The sequence below is a fragment of the Myodes glareolus genome, chromosome 3 (assembly GCF_982192425.1).
Source record: "Myodes glareolus chromosome 3, mMyoGla1.1, whole genome shotgun sequence".
Classification (NCBI taxonomy): Eukaryota; Metazoa; Chordata; class Mammalia; order Rodentia; family Cricetidae; genus Myodes; species Myodes glareolus.
In genome coordinates, this window is record NC_142028.1 from 13929051 (window position 1) to 13934636 (window position 5586).

Consider the following 5586-nt stretch of genomic DNA (forward strand, 5'->3'; position numbering starts at 1 on the left):
TGTTTATCAGTATTTAGGACCATGTCAGTAATCTACTGGATTGATTTTGTCCTGAAAGTAAAGCCTAGTGTTGCCATGCTTTGATTGGTATAACTAGTGAAGAGCCAGAGCTTAAAGTTGGGAATACAACTGAGCATGCTCAGTGATACCAGGGATACTAACTCAAGTGCAAGCAATGTTAAGCAGATAAACTTGCGAATTCAGGTTATTATTACTTCTAAGATAATATAAGATGTGTAGTGAATTTAAATCCCTCCTCTTACATGTAAATAAGCATAATTAAAGATAAAATAAATTATCTTCCTATTTTAATAAGAAAGTTACAGAAATATCAATATTTTGCTAGCCTTTTAACTTTCATTTTAAATTATTATACATTGGAGGTTATGAAAACTGATATGTAGAGGGGTCTTATTTGGTCCAATCCAAACTAATAGCACTTTATATACATTTTTTCAAAGTGCCAGTTTTAACTAATCAATTTGCAATCCATAAAATAAATCTGAAATAATAAATGTGATGGTTGTGTATGTAATTCAATGTGAACATGATGGCTCATTTTTAAAATTCTGCACAAAGGTGAGTGACTAGCTTATCGTGGAGGGAAAGTCTAGAAACAATGCTACAAGCAGCATTATTACACACAGAAGGAATGCTTGACACTTAGGAAATGTCCATCTGGCCTCTCTACAAATGAGAAGTTTATTCACATGGACTTCAGCATATGCAGAAGTAGCTGAACAAACCCCTACAACTAAACAGAAATTATCATGGGACAGGTTTATGACCACTAGAACTAGCAACTCCTTTATGATCTTCATCCAAATGGACATATGAGTACATAAAATGGGTAGTTTCTTTCTCAAACATTTATTTGTGTGTAAAAATGTAGGATTTGTTTAACCATTGCCAACTAAAGATCTGAGACCCATATGTTACCCCATAAACATACCAGTTAGCAATTTGTTATAAGCAAGATGCAAATATTACGGTAAACATTCAGAACATTTATTCAATGAACCTTATGCCGTAAATGGAAACAACAGTATGTCAGAAAATTTTGTAATTGCAATTTCACTGCTGATCCTATTTTGTGTATACCAATGCGTGCAAATCCAGTGAATGTCGATTTGAGAATTCAAGTTCAAAAAAGTTTTATACTTAAAGTAATTTGTGAATCACTGTTGAGGAAAAGAAAGAGTCAAAGAGGGCTAGAGAAAGTCTGAGAGATCATGTTGTGTTTGACCCTGAGTAGTTGACTAACCTATTAAGTATATCAGAAAAGAATAACCACATAGTGATATGAACAGATGCCATTTAGCTTAGAAATAAAATTATATTCAGAGCTAAGTACAGTGAAGTTTAGACTTAGGGCAGAAAATTATAAAAGTCAGTATTACACCTAAGATTCTAAGAAATGTAGGTCTATGCCAAAGTGGCTATGCTAAGCAATATTGCATTATAAGCATAGATGGAGTCTACCTATAGTATCTTAAATATAAAGGTTTAAGTCATGATTGGGGGTGCTAAAGATACTGGCCAGCCATTAAAGCAGTTACTGTATTTTGCAGAGGACCAAATTCATTTCCCAACACTAATGTAGACCAGGGAATGACGGCTCCCAGGTCTGCTCCAGGGTAGTATATTCCCACAGCCTCATGCAACCAGCGGCTCTCAGTACAACACCTGTGTCAGGTTCCTCACAACTGCCTTTAACTCCAGCTCCAGGAGAATCAGTGCCCTCCTCTGGCCTTGGCAGTTAGTGGTGCTTTAATTATGTTTAACTTTAAAATTCCCAAATCCAAACCTCAAATTTAGAACAAAAAAAAACCCAGAAATTGAATAATGCAATAGAAATTTAAATGCATGGCCTAGTGAGATGATTCAGCAGTTAAGAGCAGTTAAGATGACTGAGCAGTTAAGTTCCAGAACCCATATGGTAGTCACCCAGGGGATTATTCACTCTCTTCTGGTCTCTAGGAACATTACACATTCAAGTATTATAAAGCATATGTGCAGACAAAGTAACCATACACATAAAATAAATTTATTTTTTAAAAAAAATATAAAAAATTAAGCATAGAAGTGTCTTATAATTTGGGGGATCATTCCACTTTGTAGTGTCGTCAATTTCCTTCTTCAAAGATTTAAAGTTCTTGACACACAAGGATTCCACTTGTTTAGTTAGTGTTACCCAAAAAATATTTTATGCTATTTGTAGCTATTGTGAAGGTTGTTGTTTCTCTGATTTCTCTTGCAGCCCTTTAATCATCAGTGTATAGAAGGGCCACCAATTTTTTTTGAGTTAATCTTGTATCCAGCTACATTACTGAAAGTGTTTGTGAGTTGAAGAAGCTCATTGGTTGAATTTTTGGAGTTGATTAAAAAAGATCTCCCATACTTTTGAGTAGGTAAAATTAACATAGTAAAAATGGCAATCTTACAAAAACAATCTACAGATTTAATGCAATGCACATCAAAATCCAAGCAAATTTCTTCACAAACCTCAAAGGAACAGTATTCAACTTCATATGGAAAAGCAAAAAACCCAGAGAGCCAAAACAATCCTATACAATAAAAAAAAAAAAAAACTTCTAAAGGCATCAAATTCTCTGACTTCAAACTCTACTACAGAGCTACAGTACTGAAAACAGCCTGGTATTAGCAAAAAAATATACAAAAGAACCAATGAAACCAAATCAAAGACACAGATATTAATCCACGCACCTTCGAACACTTGATTTTTGACCAAGAAGCAAAACATATCAAATGGAAGAAGGAAAGCATACTTAACAAATGGTGCTGGCATAACTGGATATCAACATGTAGAAGAATGAAATAGACCCATATCTATCACCATGCACAAAACTCAAGTCCAAATGGATCAAAGACCTCAACATAAAGCCAGACACACTGAACATTATAGAAGAGAAAATGGAAAGTACACTTGAATGCATTGGCACAGGAGACCACTTCCTAAATATAACCTCAGTAGCAAAGACACTGAGAGAAATAATTGATAAATGGGACCTCCTGAAACTTAAAAGCTTCTGTAAAACAAAGGACATGGTCAACAAGACAAAGTGACAGTCTACAGAATGGGAAAAGATCTTCACTAACCCCACATCAAAACCCCAAAATATACAAAGAACTCAAGAAATCGGTCATCAAAAGTAATGTAAAAGAGTCTTCTATCTATCTGGTGCTTTCATTGGTTAATTAATAAAGAAAACTGCCTGGCCTGATAGGTCAGAACATAGGTAGGCGGGGAAGACAGAACTGAATTCTGGGAGAAAGAAAGCAGAGGCAGTTAGACACCATGCAGCCAGCCGCCAGGTCAGACATGCTGAATCTTTCCCAGTGAGCCACCACCTCGTGGTGACATACAGATTATTAAAAATGGGTTGAATCAATATGTAAGAGTTAGCCAATAAGATGCTACAGATAATGGACCAGGCAGTGTTTAAATGAATACAGTATCCATGTAATTATTTCAGGGGTAAGCTAGCTGGGATCTGGGCGAGAACGCAGCCTGCTGCTCCAAGATCACAGGCAGCTGCTCCTTTTAAACGAAAGAACAAATAATCCAATAAAAAAATGGAGTACAGACCTAAACAGAGAACTCTCAATGGAGGAATCTAAAATGCCTGAAAGACACTTAAGGAAATGTTCAACATCCTCAGTCATCAGAGAAATGCAAATCAAAACAACTCTGAGATTCCATCTTACACCTGTAAGAATGGCCAAGATCAAAAACACTGATGACAACTTATGCTGGAGAGGTTGTGTGGTTAAGGGAATACTTTTGTATTGCTAGTGGGATGCAAGATGGTACAGCCCCTTTGGATGTTAGGTGATGAATTCTCAGAAAATTAGGAAACAACCTTCCTCAAGACCCAGTAGTAACACTTTTGGGTAAATATTCGAAGGATGCTCAATCGTGCCACAAGGACATATGCTTTATGTTCATAGAAGCATTGTTTGTCATAGCTAGAACTTAGAAACAACCTAAATGTTCCTTGACTGAAGAATGGATAAAAAAATGTGGTACATTTGCACAATGGAGGTCTACACAGCATAAAAAAATAACATCTTGAATTTTGCAGGGAAATGGATAGAGCTAGAAAACATCATTTTGAGTGAGGTAACCCAGAAAGACAAGTATCACATGTACTCACTCCTAAGAGATTTTTAAATATAAAGCAAAGAAAACCAGCCCACAAATCACAATCCTAGAGAACGTCGACAACAACGAGGACACTAAGAGAGACATACATAAATCTAATCTACATGGGAAGTAGAAAAAGACAAGATCTCCCGAGTAAATTGGGAGCATGGGGACCTTGGGGGATGGTTGAAGTGAATGGGAAGAGGCAGGGAGGGGAGAAGAGAATAATGTAGTGTCCAACAAAAAATGTTACATAGGACAAAAATAATTCGGGCAAATTAATTTCCTATTTACTAATTGCTTCCCCTGTTTATAAACAGTCAAGAAATATTGCCAATGTTTTTAACACAATTTTGACATGTGAAAAATAAAAATGCAATATACTTTATAGATCACCACAAAACAAACAATATTTTTGTAAATATTACTACAAGCAAAAACGCATTCAATCTTTTGATAGAATTGCTTTTCTTACATTGTATCCTCAACAATTGAACCTTGACCAACATTTCCATTTTTATTTTAAAATTTAGATAAATTGAATGTCTAGATTAATATTCTTTTAATCATAAGTCTTAAAAGACTTTGATTTTGTTGGTTGGTTGGTTGGTTTGTAACAAGATTTCACTCTGGAGCCTTAGCTAACTTGGAATTCACTGTGTAGATGAACCTGGCTTCAAACATTCATATCTTCTTGCTGCTACTTCATGAGTTCTGGATTTGTAGAGAGGCATAAACCCTCATTTCTAATGGCTTAGAAATAAAATTTATGACCTAATATTGCTTTAAGAATATTTCAAATTTCAATCATGCCCTGATCAAGAATCTCAAAAAAGAGTGCAAAAATGTTTTATTTGGTGATATTTATGCTATATTCCCTAGATATTTTAGCTATGTCTTCTTTAATCTGCATTTATTGGTGAAGCTACAAACTTCACAATTTTATATCCAAGGAACTAGATTTCATTACTCAAATTTCCCAAAAAAATAGTCTATGCCTTATAAGCCATCACCATCTCAAAGTCAAGACTATAGTGGTCATGAAATAAATTTTTGACTTTTTTTGTTTAAAAGTATGTGTGTGTGTGTATGCATTCATGTGTGGACAAATACATATGTACGCCACAAACTACCTAGGCCATCATTCTTCACACATGTCCAACTATTTTTGATATAGCATCTCCTTCTGTCCTGGTGTTTACCAGCTAAGTAAGCTAGGCTGGCTGCAAACCCAAGAGATATGTCTATTTTAGCCTTCAGAGCACTGGGATTAAAGTGCATGCCACCTCACTTGACTAATTTTAACATGAGGAATGAGATGGAACTAAACTCTCCATGCCTGATAAGTAGCTGAACGATCTCCCCAACTTCTGATTCAAGTTTTTGTCCCATTGTCAATGTGGGGCTTCTAGCACATG